The sequence below is a fragment of the Rhinoderma darwinii genome, assembly GCF_050947455.1.
Source record: "Rhinoderma darwinii isolate aRhiDar2 chromosome 5 unlocalized genomic scaffold, aRhiDar2.hap1 SUPER_5_unloc_45, whole genome shotgun sequence".
Classification (NCBI taxonomy): Eukaryota; Metazoa; Chordata; class Amphibia; order Anura; family Rhinodermatidae; genus Rhinoderma; species Rhinoderma darwinii.
In genome coordinates this window covers 664,628-685,505 of record NW_027461804.1, presented here as the reverse complement: position 1 = coordinate 685,505, position 20,878 = coordinate 664,628, and the positions used below count along the sequence as shown (strand labels likewise).

The 20,878-nt window shown below is 47.7% G+C and overlaps 14 non-coding genes across 14 annotated transcripts; all 14 read right to left on the bottom strand.

Moving 5' to 3' along the window:
- Nucleotides 1-168: 168 nt before the first annotated feature.
- Nucleotides 169-359, bottom strand: LOC142694265 (U2 spliceosomal RNA). Its single transcript, XR_012862521.1, has one exon. It is a non-coding gene; the product is annotated as a U2 spliceosomal RNA (small nuclear RNA).
- A 1,296-nt stretch (nt 360-1,655) lies between these two features.
- Nucleotides 1,656-1,846, bottom strand: LOC142694262 (U2 spliceosomal RNA). Its single transcript, XR_012862519.1, has one exon. It is a non-coding gene; the product is annotated as a U2 spliceosomal RNA (small nuclear RNA).
- A 1,292-nt stretch (nt 1,847-3,138) lies between these two features.
- Nucleotides 3,139-3,329, bottom strand: LOC142694261 (U2 spliceosomal RNA). The gene has a single exon (XR_012862518.1). It is a non-coding gene; the product is annotated as a U2 spliceosomal RNA (small nuclear RNA).
- A 1,288-nt stretch (nt 3,330-4,617) lies between these two features.
- Nucleotides 4,618-4,808, bottom strand: LOC142694260 (U2 spliceosomal RNA). The gene has a single exon (XR_012862517.1). It is a non-coding gene; the product is annotated as a U2 spliceosomal RNA (small nuclear RNA).
- Nucleotides 4,809-6,100: 1,292 nt separating this feature from the next.
- LOC142694259 (U2 spliceosomal RNA) lies at nt 6,101-6,291 on the bottom strand. Its single transcript, XR_012862516.1, has one exon. It is a non-coding gene; the product is annotated as a U2 spliceosomal RNA (small nuclear RNA).
- A 1,288-nt stretch (nt 6,292-7,579) lies between these two features.
- On the bottom strand, nt 7,580-7,770 carry LOC142694258 (U2 spliceosomal RNA). Its single transcript, XR_012862515.1, has one exon. It is a non-coding gene; the product is annotated as a U2 spliceosomal RNA (small nuclear RNA).
- A 1,296-nt stretch (nt 7,771-9,066) lies between these two features.
- On the bottom strand, nt 9,067-9,257 carry LOC142694257 (U2 spliceosomal RNA). The gene has a single exon (XR_012862514.1). It is a non-coding gene; the product is annotated as a U2 spliceosomal RNA (small nuclear RNA).
- A 1,292-nt stretch (nt 9,258-10,549) lies between these two features.
- Nucleotides 10,550-10,740, bottom strand: LOC142694256 (U2 spliceosomal RNA). The gene has a single exon (XR_012862513.1). It is a non-coding gene; the product is annotated as a U2 spliceosomal RNA (small nuclear RNA).
- A 1,292-nt stretch (nt 10,741-12,032) lies between these two features.
- Nucleotides 12,033-12,223, bottom strand: LOC142694255 (U2 spliceosomal RNA). Its single transcript, XR_012862512.1, has one exon. It is a non-coding gene; the product is annotated as a U2 spliceosomal RNA (small nuclear RNA).
- Nucleotides 12,224-13,507: 1,284 nt separating this feature from the next.
- On the bottom strand, nt 13,508-13,698 carry LOC142694254 (U2 spliceosomal RNA). The gene has a single exon (XR_012862511.1). It is a non-coding gene; the product is annotated as a U2 spliceosomal RNA (small nuclear RNA).
- A 1,284-nt stretch (nt 13,699-14,982) lies between these two features.
- On the bottom strand, nt 14,983-15,173 carry LOC142694253 (U2 spliceosomal RNA). Its single transcript, XR_012862510.1, has one exon. It is a non-coding gene; the product is annotated as a U2 spliceosomal RNA (small nuclear RNA).
- A 1,297-nt stretch (nt 15,174-16,470) lies between these two features.
- Nucleotides 16,471-16,661, bottom strand: LOC142694250 (U2 spliceosomal RNA). The gene has a single exon (XR_012862508.1). It is a non-coding gene; the product is annotated as a U2 spliceosomal RNA (small nuclear RNA).
- Nucleotides 16,662-17,949: 1,288 nt separating this feature from the next.
- Nucleotides 17,950-18,140, bottom strand: LOC142694249 (U2 spliceosomal RNA). The gene has a single exon (XR_012862507.1). It is a non-coding gene; the product is annotated as a U2 spliceosomal RNA (small nuclear RNA).
- A 1,288-nt stretch (nt 18,141-19,428) lies between these two features.
- Nucleotides 19,429-19,619, bottom strand: LOC142694248 (U2 spliceosomal RNA). Its single transcript, XR_012862506.1, has one exon. It is a non-coding gene; the product is annotated as a U2 spliceosomal RNA (small nuclear RNA).
- Nucleotides 19,620-20,878: the final 1,259 nt, after the last annotated feature.

Sequence of the window (20,878 nt, the reverse complement as noted above, 5' to 3'; positions counted from 1 at the left end):
GGCAATCTATTCATTAATTGCATTTAATCAATGAGCTCATTATCACTCATGCATTGTCCAACAGGTGTTGAAATAATGGGATTAAAAGGGGAGATCCCTTCAGAAAGACAGAAACAATAGCAAAGACAAAAAACACTTTTGGAATCTGCTTTTAGTCAACACATAAGGAAAGGGTGCACCGGTCCTGGAAATACTGCAATACCAGGTCAATGCGTGGAGTGGACAGAGCAAGCTCTATTTCCATCTCCCTGTTCTAAAAATCCATTTAATATATGGTCCCCAGATAGGGGACGTATCAGATATTAAACTGATAAGAACAGATACTACACTTGATCTTAGCCAAAAGGCCGAGAAGCGATAACCCGAACGGGCCGCGCGTTGCCCGAGCCTGCCCGATACTGCTGTTCAGCCCTTGCAGCGATTCAGCCTACTTCTAGGCAATTCCATGGGGCCCTGCAGGCTCACACACTCACAGCTACACGGGAGGTGAATAAAGGCCGGAGAGGAAGCCAGACAGGATTTGCTTCTTTTGCTTGCACCACAATGCAGTGCTGAAAGAGGAGGAATCTACATAAAAACGCCTTCCTGGCAACGCCCAAATGCCCTGCTGCCATGCAGATAAACACTGGCAGCGGCAGCAAGTGCATGCCCACAGCCACCCCTTGTTCCTTCACACCTTGTATCAGCTGTAATCCAGTCCAGTCCAGTGCTGCCTGCTGAGCAGCACTGACCAACACTGCCTGGGCCCAGGCTTTTATCTCTGAGGCCCCATTATGATGTCAGAAAGCTGGCTCTGGAATCCTGAGGGCTCCACTATGACACGTGCAAAGTTCCGTCTGAACTTTATATAAGACGGTGAGGCTCAGTCAGTCACTCAGTGTTGCCTGAGAGGGCAACACTGCAACAGCCGGCCGCCAGGCTGTCTTTTTTTTGCACAGCTAGTTGCCTCCAGGAGGCCACAAGAGGGAGACAAGGGACTGCAAAATGGAAAATAGGCATCCACCAACTTTACAGACAACTTCTCCTTGCTCCTACAACCTCCATCCTTGCACAGTTTGTTATTCTTCTAGGTAACATAGTAACAAATCCAAATTGCTGCTCTCTTTGTAGGCAAGCAAGGCTTTGTTGCAACTGCAATTCTTACTTCTTCTTGAAATGTAGGGACGACAGTACATTCCATCACATCCATCTAGTGTACACAGGTAGGTCCATTGTGGCGGGCAGGCGAGCGGGCGGGCTGCTTTATTGGCTGTTTGCTGTTCCCCTACTCCACTCCACTATTTGACTGTTGTGCTGCATCAATCAATCAATCAATCAATCAATCAATCAATCAATCAATCAATCAATCAATCAATCAGTGGCTGGCTCAGGTGCAGCTCTTTAACTTACCTAAAAGGGAGGGCGGAGAGAAGACAAGGAAGGTGAATGAGGTGTTCCAATGTGAAATGCCGGAAACACAGAAACACAGACGACACACAACAAGAGGTGGCAATCTATTCATTAATTGCATTTAATCAATGAGCTCATTATCACTCATGCATTGTCCAACAGGTGTTGAAATAATGGGATTAAAAGGGGAGATCCCTTCAGAAAGACAGAAACAATAGCAAAGACAAAAAACACTTTTGGAATCTGCTTTTAGTCAACACATAAGGAAAGGGTGCACCGGTCCTGGAAATACTGCAATACCAGGTCAATGCGTGGAGTGGACAGAGCAAGCTCTATTTCCATCTCCCTGTTCTAAAAATCCATTTAATATATGGTCCCCAGATAGGGGACGTATCAGATATTAAACTGATAAGAACAGATACTACACTTGATCTTAGCCAAAAGGCCGAGAAGCGATAACCCGAACGGGCCGCGCGTTGCCCGAGCCTGCCCGATACTGCTGTTCAGCCCTTGCAGCGATTCAGCCTACTTCTAGGCAATTCCATGGGGCCCTGCAGGCTCACACACTCACAGCTACACGGGAGGTGAATAAAGGCCGGAGAGGAAGCCAGACAGGATTTGCTTCTTTTGCTTGCACCACAATGCAGTGCTGAAAGAGGAGGAATCTACATAAAAACGCCTTCCTGGCAACGCCCAAATGCCCTGCTGCCATGCAGATAAACACTGGCAGCGGCAGCAAGTGCATGCCCACAGCCACCCCTTGTTCCTTCACACCTTGTATCAGCTGTAATCCAGTCCAGTCCAGTGCTGCCTGCTGAGCAGCACTGACCAACACTGCCTGGGCCCAGGCTTTTATCTCTGAGGCCCCATTATGATGTCAGAAAGCTGGCTCTGGAATCCTGAGGGCTCCACTATGACACGTGCAAAGTTCCGTCTGAACTTTATATAAGACGGTGAGGCTCAGTCAGTCACTCAGTGTTGCCTGAGAGGGCAACACTGCAACAGCCGGCCGCCAGGCTGTCTTTTTTTTGCACAGCTAGTTGCCTCCAGGAGGCCACAAGAGGGAGACAAGGGACTGCAAAATGGAAAATAGGCATCCACCAACTTTACAGACAACTTCTCCTTGCTCCTACAACCTCCATCCTTGCACAGTTTGTTATTCTTCTAGGTAACATAGTAACAAATCCAAATTGCTGCTCTCTTTGTAGGCAAGCAAGGCTTTGTTGCAACTGCAATTCTTACTTCTTCTTGAAATGTAGGGACGACAGTACATTCCATCACATCCATCTAGTGTACACAGGTAGGTCCATTGTGGCGGGCAGGCGAGCGGGCGGGCTGCTTTATTGGCTGTTTGCTGTTCCCCTACTCCACTCCACTATTTGACTGTTGTGCTGCATCAATCAATCAATCAATCAATCAATCAATCAATCAATCAATCAATCAATCAATCAGTGGCTGGCTCAGGTGCAGCTCTTTAACTTACCTAAAAGGGAGGGCGGAGAGAAGACAAGGAAGGTGAATGAGGTGTTCCAATGTGAAATGCCGGAAACACAGAAACACAGACGACACACAACAAGAGGTGGCAATCTATTCATTAATTGCATTTAATCAATGAGCTCATTATCACTCATGCATTGTCCAACAGGTGTTGAAATAATGGGATTAAAAGGGGAGATCCCTTCAGAAAGACAGAAACAATAGCAAAGACAAAAAACACTTTTGGAATCTGCTTTTAGTCAACACATAAGGAAAGGGTGCACCGGTCCTGGAAATACTGCAATACCAGGTCAATGCGTGGAGTGGACAGAGCAAGCTCTATTTCCATCTCCCTGTTCTAAAAATCCATTTAATATATGGTCCCCAGATAGGGGACGTATCAGATATTAAACTGATAAGAACAGATACTACACTTGATCTTAGCCAAAAGGCCGAGAAGCGATAACCCGAACGGGCCGCGCGTTGCCCGAGCCTGCCCGATACTGCTGTTCAGCCCTTGCAGCGATTCAGCCTACTTCTAGGCAATTCCATGGGGCCCTGCAGGCTCACACACTCACAGCTACACGGGAGGTGAATAAAGGCCGGAGAGGAAGCCAGACAGGATTTGCTTCTTTTGCTTGCACCACAATGCAGTGCTGAAAGAGGAGGAATCTACATAAAAACGCCTTCCTGGCAACGCCCAAATGCCCTGCTGCCATGCAGATAAACACTGGCAGCGGCAGCAAGTGCATGCCCACAGCCACCCCTTGTTCCTTCACACCTTGTATCAGCTGTAATCCAGTCCAGTCCAGTGCTGCCTGCTGAGCAGCACTGACCAACACTGCCTGGGCCCAGGCTTTTATCTCTGAGGCCCCATTATGATGTCAGAAAGCTGGCTCTGGAATCCTGAGGGCTCCACTATGACACGTGCAAAGTTCCGTCTGAACTTTATATAAGACGGTGAGGCTCAGTCAGTCACTCAGTGTTGCCTGAGAGGGCAACACTGCAACAGCCGGCCGCCAGGCTGTCTTTTTTTTGCACAGCTAGTTGCCTCCAGGAGGCCACAAGAGGGAGACAAGGGACTGCAAAATGGAAAATAGGCATCCACCAACTTTACAGACAACTTCTCCTTGCTCCTACAACCTCCATCCTTGCACAGTTTGTTATTCTTCTAGGTAACATAGTAACAAATCCAAATTGCTGCTCTCTTTGTAGGCAAGCAAGGCTTTGTTGCAACTGCAATTCTTACTTCTTCTTGAAATGTAGGGACGACAGTACATTCCATCACATCCATCTAGTGTACACAGGTAGGTCCATTGTGGCGGGCAGGCGAGCGGGCGGGCTGCTTTATTGGCTGTTTGCTGTTCCCCTACTCCACTCCACTATTTGACTGTTGTGCTGCATCAATCAATCAATCAATCAATCAATCAATCAATCAATCAATCAATCAATCAGTGGCTGGCTCAGGTGCAGCTCTTTAACTTACCTAAAAGGGAGGGCGGAGAGAAGACAAGGAAGGTGAATGAGGTGTTCCAATGTGAAATGCCGGAAACACAGAAACACAGACGACACACAACAAGAGGTGGCAATCTATTCATTAATTGCATTTAATCAATGAGCTCATTATCACTCATGCATTGTCCAACAGGTGTTGAAATAATGGGATTAAAAGGGGAGATCCCTTCAGAAAGACAGAAACAATAGCAAAGACAAAAAACACTTTTGGAATCTGCTTTTAGTCAACACATAAGGAAAGGGTGCACCGGTCCTGGAAATACTGCAATACCAGGTCAATGCGTGGAGTGGACAGAGCAAGCTCTATTTCCATCTCCCTGTTCTAAAAATCCATTTAATATATGGTCCCCAGATAGGGGACGTATCAGATATTAAACTGATAAGAACAGATACTACACTTGATCTTAGCCAAAAGGCCGAGAAGCGATAACCCGAACGGGCCGCGCGTTGCCCGAGCCTGCCCGATACTGCTGTTCAGCCCTTGCAGCGATTCAGCCTACTTCTAGGCAATTCCATGGGGCCCTGCAGGCTCACACACTCACAGCTACACGGGAGGTGAATAAAGGCCGGAGAGGAAGCCAGACAGGATTTGCTTCTTTTGCTTGCACCACAATGCAGTGCTGAAAGAGGAGGAATCTACATAAAAACGCCTTCCTGGCAACGCCCAAATGCCCTGCTGCCATGCAGATAAACACTGGCAGCGGCAGCAAGTGCATGCCCACAGCCACCCCTTGTTCCTTCACACCTTGTATCAGCTGTAATCCAGTCCAGTCCAGTGCTGCCTGCTGAGCAGCACTGACCAACACTGCCTGGGCCCAGGCTTTTATCTCTGAGGCCCCATTATGATGTCAGAAAGCTGGCTCTGGAATCCTGAGGGCTCCACTATGACACGTGCAAAGTTCCGTCTGAACTTTATATAAGACGGTGAGGCTCAGTCAGTCACTCAGTGTTGCCTGAGAGGGCAACACTGCAACAGCCGGCCGCCAGGCTGTCTTTTTTTTGCACAGCTAGTTGCCTCCAGGAGGCCACAAGAGGGAGACAAGGGACTGCAAAATGGAAAATAGGCATCCACCAACTTTACAGACAACTTCTCCTTGCTCCTACAACCTCCATCCTTGCACAGTTTGTTATTCTTCTAGGTAACATAGTAACAAATCCAAATTGCTGCTCTCTTTGTAGGCAAGCAAGGCTTTGTTGCAACTGCAATTCTTACTTCTTCTTGAAATGTAGGGACGACAGTACATTCCATCACATCCATCTAGTGTACACAGGTAGGTCCATTGTGGCGGGCAGGCGAGCGGGCGGGCTGCTTTATTGGCTGTTTGCTGTTCCCCTACTCCACTCCACTATTTGACTGTTGTGCTGCATCAATCAATCAATCAATCAATCAATCAATCAATCAATCAATCAATCAATCAATCAGTGGCTGGCTCAGGTGCAGCTCTTTAACTTACCTAAAAGGGAGGGCGGAGAGAAGACAAGGAAGGTGAATGAGGTGTTCCAATGTGAAATGCCGGAAACACAGAAACACAGACGACACACAACAAGAGGTGGCAATCTATTCATTAATTGCATTTAATCAATGAGCTCATTATCACTCATGCATTGTCCAACAGGTGTTGAAATAATGGGATTAAAAGGGGAGATCCCTTCAGAAAGACAGAAACAATAGCAAAGACAAAAAACACTTTTGGAATCTGCTTTTAGTCAACACATAAGGAAAGGGTGCACCGGTCCTGGAAATACTGCAATACCAGGTCAATGCGTGGAGTGGACAGAGCAAGCTCTATTTCCATCTCCCTGTTCTAAAAATCCATTTAATATATGGTCCCCAGATAGGGGACGTATCAGATATTAAACTGATAAGAACAGATACTACACTTGATCTTAGCCAAAAGGCCGAGAAGCGATAACCCGAACGGGCCGCGCGTTGCCCGAGCCTGCCCGATACTGCTGTTCAGCCCTTGCAGCGATTCAGCCTACTTCTAGGCAATTCCATGGGGCCCTGCAGGCTCACACACTCACAGCTACACGGGAGGTGAATAAAGGCCGGAGAGGAAGCCAGACAGGATTTGCTTCTTTTGCTTGCACCACAATGCAGTGCTGAAAGAGGAGGAATCTACATAAAAACGCCTTCCTGGCAACGCCCAAATGCCCTGCTGCCATGCAGATAAACACTGGCAGCGGCAGCAAGTGCATGCCCACAGCCACCCCTTGTTCCTTCACACCTTGTATCAGCTGTAATCCAGTCCAGTCCAGTGCTGCCTGCTGAGCAGCACTGACCAACACTGCCTGGGCCCAGGCTTTTATCTCTGAGGCCCCATTATGATGTCAGAAAGCTGGCTCTGGAATCCTGAGGGCTCCACTATGACACGTGCAAAGTTCCGTCTGAACTTTATATAAGACGGTGAGGCTCAGTCAGTCACTCAGTGTTGCCTGAGAGGGCAACACTGCAACAGCCGGCCGCCAGGCTGTCTTTTTTTTGCACAGCTAGTTGCCTCCAGGAGGCCACAAGAGGGAGACAAGGGACTGCAAAATGGAAAATAGGCATCCACCAACTTTACAGACAACTTCTCCTTGCTCCTACAACCTCCATCCTTGCACAGTTTGTTATTCTTCTAGGTAACATAGTAACAAATCCAAATTGCTGCTCTCTTTGTAGGCAAGCAAGGCTTTGTTGCAACTGCAATTCTTACTTCTTCTTGAAATGTAGGGACGACAGTACATTCCATCACATCCATCTAGTGTACACAGGTAGGTCCATTGTGGCGGGCAGGCGAGCGGGCGGGCTGCTTTATTGGCTGTTTGCTGTTCCCCTACTCCACTCCACTATTTGACTGTTGTGCTGCATCAATCAATCAATCAATCAATCAATCAATCAATCAATCAATCAATCAATCAGTGGCTGGCTCAGGTGCAGCTCTTTAACTTACCTAAAAGGGAGGGCGGAGAGAAGACAAGGAAGGTGAATGAGGTGTTCCAATGTGAAATGCCGGAAACACAGAAACACAGACGACACACAACAAGAGGTGGCAATCTATTCATTAATTGCATTTAATCAATGAGCTCATTATCACTCATGCATTGTCCAACAGGTGTTGAAATAATGGGATTAAAAGGGGAGATCCCTTCAGAAAGACAGAAACAATAGCAAAGACAAAAAACACTTTTGGAATCTGCTTTTAGTCAACACATAAGGAAAGGGTGCACCGGTCCTGGAAATACTGCAATACCAGGTCAATGCGTGGAGTGGACAGAGCAAGCTCTATTTCCATCTCCCTGTTCTAAAAATCCATTTAATATATGGTCCCCAGATAGGGGACGTATCAGATATTAAACTGATAAGAACAGATACTACACTTGATCTTAGCCAAAAGGCCGAGAAGCGATAACCCGAACGGGCCGCGCGTTGCCCGAGCCTGCCCGATACTGCTGTTCAGCCCTTGCAGCGATTCAGCCTACTTCTAGGCAATTCCATGGGGCCCTGCAGGCTCACACACTCACAGCTACACGGGAGGTGAATAAAGGCCGGAGAGGAAGCCAGACAGGATTTGCTTCTTTTGCTTGCACCACAATGCAGTGCTGAAAGAGGAGGAATCTACATAAAAACGCCTTCCTGGCAACGCCCAAATGCCCTGCTGCCATGCAGATAAACACTGGCAGCGGCAGCAAGTGCATGCCCACAGCCACCCCTTGTTCCTTCACACCTTGTATCAGCTGTAATCCAGTCCAGTCCAGTGCTGCCTGCTGAGCAGCACTGACCAACACTGCCTGGGCCCAGGCTTTTATCTCTGAGGCCCCATTATGATGTCAGAAAGCTGGCTCTGGAATCCTGAGGGCTCCACTATGACACGTGCAAAGTTCCGTCTGAACTTTATATAAGACGGTGAGGCTCAGTCAGTCACTCAGTGTTGCCTGAGAGGGCAACACTGCAACAGCCGGCCGCCAGGCTGTCTTTTTTTTGCACAGCTAGTTGCCTCCAGGAGGCCACAAGAGGGAGACAAGGGACTGCAAAATGGAAAATAGGCATCCACCAACTTTACAGACAACTTCTCCTTGCTCCTACAACCTCCATCCTTGCACAGTTTGTTATTCTTCTAGGTAACATAGTAACAAATCCAAATTGCTGCTCTCTTTGTAGGCAAGCAAGGCTTTGTTGCAACTGCAATTCTTACTTCTTCTTGAAATGTAGGGACGACAGTACATTCCATCACATCCATCTAGTGTACACAGGTAGGTCCATTGTGGCGGGCAGGCGAGCGGGCGGGCTGCTTTATTGGCTGTTTGCTGTTCCCCTACTCCACTCCACTATTTGACTGTTGTGCTGCATCAATCAATCAATCAATCAATCAATCAATCAATCAATCAATCAATCAATCAATCAATCAGTGGCTGGCTCAGGTGCAGCTCTTTAACTTACCTAAAAGGGAGGGCGGAGAGAAGACAAGGAAGGTGAATGAGGTGTTCCAATGTGAAATGCCGGAAACACAGAAACACAGACGACACACAACAAGAGGTGGCAATCTATTCATTAATTGCATTTAATCAATGAGCTCATTATCACTCATGCATTGTCCAACAGGTGTTGAAATAATGGGATTAAAAGGGGAGATCCCTTCAGAAAGACAGAAACAATAGCAAAGACAAAAAACACTTTTGGAATCTGCTTTTAGTCAACACATAAGGAAAGGGTGCACCGGTCCTGGAAATACTGCAATACCAGGTCAATGCGTGGAGTGGACAGAGCAAGCTCTATTTCCATCTCCCTGTTCTAAAAATCCATTTAATATATGGTCCCCAGATAGGGGACGTATCAGATATTAAACTGATAAGAACAGATACTACACTTGATCTTAGCCAAAAGGCCGAGAAGCGATAACCCGAACGGGCCGCGCGTTGCCCGAGCCTGCCCGATACTGCTGTTCAGCCCTTGCAGCGATTCAGCCTACTTCTAGGCAATTCCATGGGGCCCTGCAGGCTCACACACTCACAGCTACACGGGAGGTGAATAAAGGCCGGAGAGGAAGCCAGACAGGATTTGCTTCTTTTGCTTGCACCACAATGCAGTGCTGAAAGAGGAGGAATCTACATAAAAACGCCTTCCTGGCAACGCCCAAATGCCCTGCTGCCATGCAGATAAACACTGGCAGCGGCAGCAAGTGCATGCCCACAGCCACCCCTTGTTCCTTCACACCTTGTATCAGCTGTAATCCAGTCCAGTCCAGTGCTGCCTGCTGAGCAGCACTGACCAACACTGCCTGGGCCCAGGCTTTTATCTCTGAGGCCCCATTATGATGTCAGAAAGCTGGCTCTGGAATCCTGAGGGCTCCACTATGACACGTGCAAAGTTCTGTCTGAACTTTATATAAGACGGTGAGGCTCAGTCAGTCACTCAGTGTTGCCTGAGAGGGCAACACTGCAACAGCCGGCCGCCAGGCTGTCTTTTTTTTGCACAGCTAGTTGCCTCCAGGAGGCCACAAGAGGGAGACAAGGGACTGCAAAATGGAAAATAGGCATCCACCAACTTTACAGACAACTTCTCCTTGCTCCTACAACCTCCATCCTTGCACAGTTTGTTATTCTTCTAGGTAACATAGTAACAAATCCAAATTGCTGCTCTCTTTGTAGGCAAGCAAGGCTTTGTTGCAACTGCAATTCTTACTTCTTCTTGAAATGTAGGGACGACAGTACATTCCATCACATCCATCTAGTGTACACAGGTAGGTCCATTGTGGCGGGCAGGCGAGCGGGCGGGCTGCTTTATTGGCTGTTTGCTGTTCCCCTACTCCACTCCACTATTTGACTGTTGTGCTGCATCAATCAATCAATCAATCAATCAATCAATCAATCAATCAATCAATCAATCAATCAGTGGCTGGCTCAGGTGCAGCTCTTTAACTTACCTAAAAGGGAGGGCGGAGAGAAGACAAGGAAGGTGAATGAGGTGTTCCAATGTGAAATGCCGGAAACACAGAAACACAGACGACACACAACAAGAGGTGGCAATCTATTCATTAATTGCATTTAATCAATGAGCTCATTATCACTCATGCATTGTCCAACAGGTGTTGAAATAATGGGATTAAAAGGGGAGATCCCTTCAGAAAGACAGAAACAATAGCAAAGACAAAAAACACTTTTGGAATCTGCTTTTAGTCAACACATAAGGAAAGGGTGCACCGGTCCTGGAAATACTGCAATACCAGGTCAATGCGTGGAGTGGACAGAGCAAGCTCTATTTCCATCTCCCTGTTCTAAAAATCCATTTAATATATGGTCCCCAGATAGGGGACGTATCAGATATTAAACTGATAAGAACAGATACTACACTTGATCTTAGCCAAAAGGCCGAGAAGCGATAACCCGAACGGGCCGCGCGTTGCCCGAGCCTGCCCGATACTGCTGTTCAGCCCTTGCAGCGATTCAGCCTACTTCTAGGCAATTCCATGGGGCCCTGCAGGCTCACACACTCACAGCTACACGGGAGGTGAATAAAGGCCGGAGAGGAAGCCAGACAGGATTTGCTTCTTTTGCTTGCACCACAATGCAGTGCTGAAAGAGGAGGAATCTACATAAAAACGCCTTCCTGGCAACGCCCAAATGCCCTGCTGCCATGCAGATAAACACTGGCAGCGGCAGCAAGTGCATGCCCACAGCCACCCCTTGTTCCTTCACACCTTGTATCAGCTGTAATCCAGTCCAGTCCAGTGCTGCCTGCTGAGCAGCACTGACCAACACTGCCTGGGCCCAGGCTTTTATCTCTGAGGCCCCATTATGATGTCAGAAAGCTGGCTCTGGAATCCTGAGGGCTCCACTATGACACGTGCAAAGTTCCGTCTGAACTTTATATAAGACGGTGAGGCTCAGTCAGTCACTCAGTGTTGCCTGAGAGGGCAACACTGCAACAGCCGGCCGCCAGGCTGTCTTTTTTTTGCACAGCTAGTTGCCTCCAGGAGGCCACAAGAGGGAGACAAGGGACTGCAAAATGGAAAATAGGCATCCACCAACTTTACAGACAACTTCTCCTTGCTCCTACAACCTCCATCCTTGCACAGTTTGTTATTCTTCTAGGTAACATAGTAACAAATCCAAATTGCTGCTCTCTTTGTAGGCAAGCAAGGCTTTGTTGCAACTGCAATTCTTACTTCTTCTTGAAATGTAGGGACGACAGTACATTCCATCACATCCATCTAGTGTACACAGGTAGGTCCATTGTGGCGGGCAGGCGAGCGGGCGGGCTGCTTTATTGGCTGTTTGCTGTTCCCCTACTCCACTCCACTATTTGACTGTTGTGCTGCATCAATCAATCAATCAATCAATCAATCAATCAATCAATCAATCAATCAATCAATCAGTGGCTGGCTCAGGTGCAGCTCTTTAACTTACCTAAAAGGGAGGGCGGAGAGAAGACAAGGAAGGTGAATGAGGTGTTCCAATGTGAAATGCCGGAAACACAGAAACACAGACGACACACAACAAGAGGTGGCAATCTATTCATTAATTGCATTTAATCAATGAGCTCATTATCACTCATGCATTGTCCAACAGGTGTTGAAATAATGGGATTAAAAGGGGAGATCCCTTCAGAAAGACAGAAACAATAGCAAAGACAAAAAACACTTTTGGAATCTGCTTTTAGTCAACACATAAGGAAAGGGTGCACCGGTCCTGGAAATACTGCAATACCAGGTCAATGCGTGGAGTGGACAGAGCAAGCTCTATTTCCATCTCCCTGTTCTAAAAATCCATTTAATATATGGTCCCCAGATAGGGGACGTATCAGATATTAAACTGATAAGAACAGATACTACACTTGATCTTAGCCAAAAGGCCGAGAAGCGATAACCCGAACGGGCCGCGCGTTGCCCGAGCCTGCCCGATACTGCTGTTCAGCCCTTGCAGCGATTCAGCCTACTTCTAGGCAATTCCATGGGGCCCTGCAGGCTCACACACTCACAGCTACACGGGAGGTGAATAAAGGCCGGAGAGGAAGCCAGACAGGATTTGCTTCTTTTGCTTGCACCACAATGCAGTGCTGAAAGAGGAGGAATCTACATAAAAACGCCTTCCTGGCAACGCCCAAATGCCCTGCTGCCATGCAGATAAACACTGGCAGCGGCAGCAAGTGCATGCCCACAGCCACCCCTTGTTCCTTCACACCTTGTATCAGCTGTAATCCAGTCCAGTCCAGTGCTGCCTGCTGAGCAGCACTGACCAACACTGCCTGGGCCCAGGCTTTTATCTCTGAGGCCCCATTATGATGTCAGAAAGCTGGCTCTGGAATCCTGAGGGCTCCACTATGACACGTGCAAAGTTCCGTCTGAACTTTATATAAGACGGTGAGGCTCAGTCAGTCACTCAGTGTTGCCTGAGAGGGCAACACTGCAACAGCCGGCCGCCAGGCTGTCTTTTTTTTGCACAGCTAGTTGCCTCCAGGAGGCCACAAGAGGGAGACAAGGGACTGCAAAATGGAAAATAGGCATCCACCAACTTTACAGACAACTTCTCCTTGCTCCTACAACCTCCATCCTTGCACAGTTTGTTATTCTTCTAGGTAACATAGTAACAAATCCAAATTGCTGCTCTCTTTGTAGGCAAGCAAGGCTTTGTTGCAACTGCAATTCTTACTTCTTCTTGAAATGTAGGGACGACAGTACATTCCATCACATCCATCTAGTGTACACAGGTAGGTCCATTGTGGCGGGCAGGCGAGCGGGCGGGCTGCTTTATTGGCTGTTTGCTGTTCCCCTACTCCACTCCACTATTTGACTGTTGTGCTGCATCAATCAATCAATCAATCAATCAATCAATCAATCAATCAATCAATCAGTGGCTGGCTCAGGTGCAGCTCTTTAACTTACCTAAAAGGGAGGGCGGAGAGAAGACAAGGAAGGTGAATGAGGTGTTCCAATGTGAAATGCCGGAAACACAGAAACACAGACGACACACAACAAGAGGTGGCAATCTATTCATTAATTGCATTTAATCAATGAGCTCATTATCACTCATGCATTGTCCAACAGGTGTTGAAATAATGGGATTAAAAGGGGAGATCCCTTCAGAAAGACAGAAACAATAGCAAAGACAAAAAACACTTTTGGAATCTGCTTTTAGTCAACACATAAGGAAAGGGTGCACCGGTCCTGGAAATACTGCAATACCAGGTCAATGCGTGGAGTGGACAGAGCAAGCTCTATTTCCATCTCCCTGTTCTAAAAATCCATTTAATATATGGTCCCCAGATAGGGGACGTATCAGATATTAAACTGATAAGAACAGATACTACACTTGATCTTAGCCAAAAGGCCGAGAAGCGATAACCCGAACGGGCCGCGCGTTGCCCGAGCCTGCCCGATACTGCTGTTCAGCCCTTGCAGCGATTCAGCCTACTTCTAGGCAATTCCATGGGGCCCTGCAGGCTCACACACTCACAGCTACACGGGAGGTGAATAAAGGCCGGAGAGGAAGCCAGACAGGATTTGCTTCTTTTGCTTGCACCACAATGCAGTGCTGAAAGAGGAGGAATCTACATAAAAACGCCTTCCTGGCAACGCCCAAATGCCCTGCTGCCATGCAGATAAACACTGGCAGCGGCAGCAAGTGCATGCCCACAGCCACCCCTTGTTCCTTCACACCTTGTATCAGCTGTAATCCAGTCCAGTCCAGTGCTGCCTGCTGAGCAGCACTGACCAACACTGCCTGGGCCCAGGCTTTTATCTCTGAGGCCCCATTATGATGTCAGAAAGCTGGCTCTGGAATCCTGAGGGCTCCACTATGACACGTGCAAAGTTCCGTCTGAACTTTATATAAGACGGTGAGGCTCAGTCAGTCACTCAGTGTTGCCTGAGAGGGCAACACTGCAACAGCCGGCCGCCAGGCTGTCTTTTTTTTGCACAGCTAGTTGCCTCCAGGAGGCCACAAGAGGGAGACAAGGGACTGCAAAATGGAAAATAGGCATCCACCAACTTTACAGACAACTTCTCCTTGCTCCTACAACCTCCATCCTTGCACAGTTTGTTATTCTTCTAGGTAACATAGTAACAAATCCAAATTGCTGCTCTCTTTGTAGGCAAGCAAGGCTTTGTTGCAACTGCAATTCTTACTTCTTCTTGAAATGTAGGGACGACAGTACATTCCATCACATCCATCTAGTGTACACAGGTAGGTCCATTGTGGCGGGCAGGCGAGCGGGCGGGCTGCTTTATTGGCTGTTTGCTGTTCCCCTACTCCACTCCACTATTTGACTGTTGTGCTGCATCAATCAATCAATCAATCAATCAATCAATCAATCAATCAATCAATCAGTGGCTGGCTCAGGTGCAGCTCTTTAACTTACCTAAAAGGGAGGGCGGAGAGAAGACAAGGAAGGTGAATGAGGTGTTCCAATGTGAAATGCCGGAAACACAGAAACACAGACGACACACAACAAGAGGTGGCAATCTATTCATTAATTGCATTTAATCAATGAGCTCATTATCACTCATGCATTGTCCAACAGGTGTTGAAATAATGGGATTAAAAGGGGAGATCCCTTCAGAAAGACAGAAACAATAGCAAAGACAAAAAACACTTTTGGAATCTGCTTTTAGTCAACACATAAGGAAAGGGTGCACCGGTCCTGGAAATACTGCAATACCAGGTCAATGCGTGGAGTGGACAGAGCAAGCTCTATTTCCATCTCCCTGTTCTAAAAATCCATTTAATATATGGTCCCCAGATAGGGGACGTATCAGATATTAAACTGATAAGAACAGATACTACACTTGATCTTAGCCAAAAGGCCGAGAAGCGATAACCCGAACGGGCCGCGCGTTGCCCGAGCCTGCCCGATACTGCTGTTCAGCCCTTGCAGCGATTCAGCCTACTTCTAGGCAATTCCATGGGGCCCTGCAGGCTCACACACTCACAGCTACACGGGAGGTGAATAAAGGCCGGAGAGGAAGCCAGACAGGATTTGCTTCTTTTGCTTGCACCACAATGCAGTGCTGAAAGAGGAGGAATCTACATAAAAACGCCTTCCTGGCAACGCCCAAATGCCCTGCTGCCATGCAGATAAACACTGGCAGCGGCAGCAAGTGCATGCCCACAGCCACCCCTTGTTCCTTCACACCTTGTATCAGCTGTAATCCAGTCCAGTCCAGTGCTGCCTGCTGAGCAGCACTGACCAACACTGCCTGGGCCCAGGCTTAAATCTCTGAGGCCCCATTATGATGTCAGAAAGCTGGCTCTGGAATCCTGAGGGCTCCACTATGACACGTGCAAAGTTCCGTCTGAACTTTATATAAGACGGTGAGGCTCAGTCAGTCACTCAGTGTTGCCTGAGAGGGCAACACTGCAACAGCCGGCCGCCAGGCTGTCTTTTTTTTGCACAGCTAGTTGCCTCCAGGAGGCCACAAGAGGGAGACAAGGGACTGCAAAATGGAAAATAGGCATCCACCAACTTTACAGACAACTTCTCCTTGCTCCTACAACCTCCATCCTTGCACAGTTTGTTATTCTTCTAGGTAACATAGTAACAAATCCAAATTGCTGCTCTCTTTGTAGGCAAGCAAGGCTTTGTTGCAACTGCAATTCTTACTTCTTCTTGAAATGTAGGGACGACAGTACATTCCATCACATCCATCTAGTGTACACAGGTAGGTCCATTGTGGCGGGCAGGCGAGCGGGCGGGCTGCTTTATTGGCTGTTTGCTGTTCCCCTACTCCACTCCACTATTTGACTGTTGTGCTGCAATCAATCAATCAATCAATCAATCAATCAATCAATCAATCAATCAATCAATCAATCAATCAGTGGCTGGCTCAGGTGCAGCTCTTTAACTTACCTAAAAGGGAGGGCGGAGAGAAGACAAGGAAGGTGAATGAGGTGTTCCAATGTGAAATGCCGGAAACACAGAAACACAGACGACACACAACAAGAGGTGGCAATCTATTCATTAATTGCATTTAATCAATGAGCTCATTATCACTCATGCATTGTCCAACAGGTGTTGAAATAATGGGATTAAAAGGGGAGATCCCTTCAGAAAGACAGAAACAATAGCAAAGACAAAAAACACTTTTGGAATCTGCTTTTAGTCAACACATAAGGAAAGGGTGCACCGGTCCTGGAAATACTGCAATACCAGGTCAATGCGTGGAGTGGACAGAGCAAGCTCTATTTCCATCTCCCTGTTCTAAAAATCCATTTAATATATGGTCCCCAGATAGGGGACGTATCAGATATTAAACTGATAAGAACAGATACTACACTTGATCTTAGCCAAAAGGCCGAGAAGCGATAACCCGAACGGGCCGCGCGTTGCCCGAGCCTGCCCGATACTGCTGTTCAGCCCTTGCAGCGATTCAGCCTACTTCTAGGCAATTCCATGGGGCCCTGCAGGCTCACACACTCACAGCTACACGGGAGGTGAATAAAGGCCGGAGAGGAAGCCAGACAGGATTTGCTTCTTTTGCTTGCACCACAATGCAGTGCTGAAAGAGGAGGAATCTACATAAAAACGCCTTCCTGGCAACGCCCAAAAGCCCTGCTGCCGTGCAGATAAACACTGGCAGCGGCAGCAAGTGCATGCCCACAGCCACCCCTTGTTCCTTCACACCTTGTATCAGCTGTAATCCAGTCCAGTCCAGTGCTGCCTGCTGAGCAGCACTGACCAACACTGCCTGGGCCCAGGCTTTTATCTCTGAGGCCCCATTATGATGTCAGAAAGCTGGCTCTGGAATCCTGAGGGCTCCACTATGACACGTGCAAAGTTCCGTCTGAACTTTATATAAGACGGTGAGGCTCAGTCAGTCACTCAGTGTTGCCTGAGAGGGCAACACTGCAACAGCCGGCCGCCAGGCTGTCTTTTTTTTGCACAGCTAGTTGCCTCCAGGAGGCCACAAGAGGGAGACAAGGGACTGCAAAATGGAAAATAGGCATCCACCAACTTTACAGACAACTTCTCCTTGCTCCTACAACCTCCATCCTTGCACAGTTTGTTATTCTTCTAGGTAACATAGTAACAAATCCAAATTGCTGCTCTCTTTGTAGGCAAGCAAGGCTTTGTTGCAACTGCAATTCTTACTTCTTCTTGAAATGTAGGGACGACAGTACATTCCATCACATCCATCTAGTGTACACAGGTAGGTCCATTGTGGCGGGCAGGCGAGCGGGCGGGCTGCTTTATTGGCTGTTTGCTGTTCCCCTACTCCACTCCACTATTTGACTGTTGTGCTGCATCAATCAATCAATCAATCAATCAATCAATCAATCAATCAATCAATCAATCAGTGGCTGGCTCAGGTGCAGCTCTTTAACTTACCTAAAAGGGAGGGCGGAGAGAAGACAAGGAAGGTGAATGAGGTGTTCCAATGTGAAATGCCGGAAACACAGAAACACAGACGACACACAACAAGAGGTGGCAATCTATTCATTAATTGCATTTAATCAATGAGCTCATTATCACTCATGCATTGTCCAACAGGTGTTGAAATAATGGGATTAAAAGGGGAGATCCCTTCAGAAAGACAGAAACAATAGCAAAGACAAAAAACACTTTTGGAATCTGCTTTTAGTCAACACATAAGGAAAGGGTGCACCGGTCCTGGAAATACTGCAATACCAGGTCAATGCGTGGAGTGGACAGAGCAAGCTCTATTTCCATCTCCCTGTTCTAAAAATCCATTTAATATATGGTCCCCAGATAGGGGACGTATCAGATATTAAACTGATAAGAACAGATACTACACTTGATCTTAGCCAAAAGGCCGAGAAGCGATAACCCGAACGGGCCGCGCGTTGCCCGAGCCTGCCCGATACTGCTGTTCAGCCCTTGCAGCGATTCAGCCTACTTCTAGGCAATTCCATGGGGCCCTGCAGGCTCACACACTCACAGCTACACGGGAGGTGAATAAAGGCCGGAGAGGAAGCCAGACAGGATTTGCTTCTTTTGCTTGCACCACAATGCAGTGCTGAAAGAGGAGGAATCTACATAAAAACGCCTTCCTGGCAACGCCCAAATGCCCTGCTGCCATGCAGATAAACACTGGCAGCGGCAGCAAGTGCATGCCCACAGCCACCCCTTGTTCCTTCACACCTTGTATCAGCTGTAATCCAGTCCAGTCCAGTGCTGCCTGCTGAGCAGCACTGACCAACACTGCCTGGGCCCAGGCTTTTATCTCTGAGGCCCCATTATGATGTCAGAAAGCTGGCTCTGGAATCCTGAGGGCTCCACTATGACACGTGCAAAGTTCCGTCTGAACTTTATATAAGACGGTGAGGCTCAGTCAGTCACTCAGTGTTGCCTGAGAGGGCAACACTGCAACAGCCGGCCGCCAGGCTGTCTTTTTTTTGCACAGCTAGTTGCCTCCAGGAGGCCACAAGAGGGAGACAAGGGACTGCAAAATGGAAAATAGGCATCCACCAACTTTACAGACAACTTCTCCTTGCTCCTACAACCTCCATCCTTGCACAGTTTGTTATTCTTCTAGGTAACATAGTAACAAATCCAAATTGCTGCTCTCTTTGTAGGCAAGCAAGGCTTTGTTGCAACTGCAATTCTTACTTCTTCTTGAAATGTAGGGACGACAGTACATTCCATCACATCCATCTAGTGTACACAGGTAGGTCCATTGTGGCGGGCAGGCGAGCGGGCGGGCTGCTTTATTGGCTGTTTGCTGTTCCCCTACTCCACTCCACTATTTGACTGTTGTGCTGCATCAATCAATCAATCAATCAATCAATCAATCAATCAATCAATCAATCAATCAGTGGCTGGCTCAGGTGCAGCTCTTTAACTTACCTAAAAGGGAGGGCGGAGAGAAGACAAGGAAGGTGAATGAGGTGTTCCAATGTGAAATGCCGGAAACACAGAAACACAGACGACACACAACAAGAGGTGGCAATCTATTCATTAATTGCATTTAATCAATGAGCTCATTATCACTCATGCATTGTCCAACAGGTGTTGAAATAATGGGATTAAAAGGGGAGATCCCTTCAGAAAGACAGAAACAATAGCAAAGACAAAAAACACTTTTGGAATCTGCTTTTAGTCAACACATAAGGAAAGGGTGCACCGGTCCTGGAAATACTGCAATACCAGGTCAATGCGTGGAGTGGACAGAGCAAGCTCTATTTCCATCTCCCTGTTCTAAAAATCCATTTAATATATGGTCCCCAGATAGGGGACGTATCAGATATTAAACTGATAAGAACAGATACTACACTTGATCTTAGCCAAAAGGCCGAGAAGCGATAACCCGAACGGGCCGCGCGTTGCCCGAGCCTGCCCGATACTGCTGTTCAGCCCTTGCAGCGATTCAGCCTACTTCTAGGCAATTCCATGGGGCCCTGCAGGCTCACACACTCACAGCTACACGGGAGGTGAATAAAGGCCGGAGAGGAAGCCAGACAGGATTTGCTTCTTTTGCTTGCACCACAATGCAGTGCTGAAAGAGGAGGAATCTACATAAAAACGCCTTCCTGGCAACGCCCAAATGCCCTGCTGCCATGCAGATAAACACTGGCAGCGGCAGCAAGTGCATGCCCACAGCCACCCCTTGTTCCTTCACACCTTGTATCAGCTGTAATCCAGTCCAGTCCAGTGCTGCCTGCTGAGCAGCACTGACCAACACTGCCTGGGCCCAGGCTTTTATCTCTGAGGCCCCATTATGATGTCAGAAAGCTGGCTCTGGAATCCTGAGGGCTCCACTATGACACGTGCAAAGTTCCGTCTGAACTTTATATAAGACGGTGAGGCTCAGTCAGTCACTCAGTGTTGCCTGAGAGGGCAACACTGCAACAGCCGGCCGCCAGGCTGTCTTTTTTTTGCACAGCTAGTTGCCTCCAGGAGGCCACAAGAGGGAGACAAGGGACTGCAAAATGGAAAATAGGCATCCACCAACTTTACAGACAACTTCTCCTTGCTCCTACAACCTCCATCCTTGCACAGTTTGTTATTCTTCTAGGTAACATAGTAACAAATCCAAATTGCTGCTCTCTTTGTAGGCAAGCAAGGCTTTGTTGCAACTGCAATTCTTACTTCTTCTTGAAATGTAGGGACGACAGTACATTCCATCACATCCATCTAGTGTACACAGGTAGGTCCATTGTGGCGGGCAGGCGAGCGGGCGGGCTGCTTTATTGGCTGTTTGCTGTTCCCCTACTCCACTCCACTATTTGACTGTTGTGCTGCATCAATCAATCAATCAATCAATCAATCAATCAATCAATCAATCAATCAGTGGCTGGCTCAGGTGCAGCTCTTTAACTTACCTAAAAGGGAGGGCGGAGAGAAGACAAGGAAGGTGAATGAGGTGTTCCAATGTGAAATGCCGGAAACACAGAAACACAGACGACACACAACAAGAGGTGGCAATCTATTCATTAATTGCATTTAATCAATGAGCTCATTATCACTCATGCATTGTCCAACAGGTGTTGAAATAATGGGATTAAAAGGGGAGATCCCTTCAGAAAGACAGAAACAATAGCAAAGACAAAAAACACTTTTGGA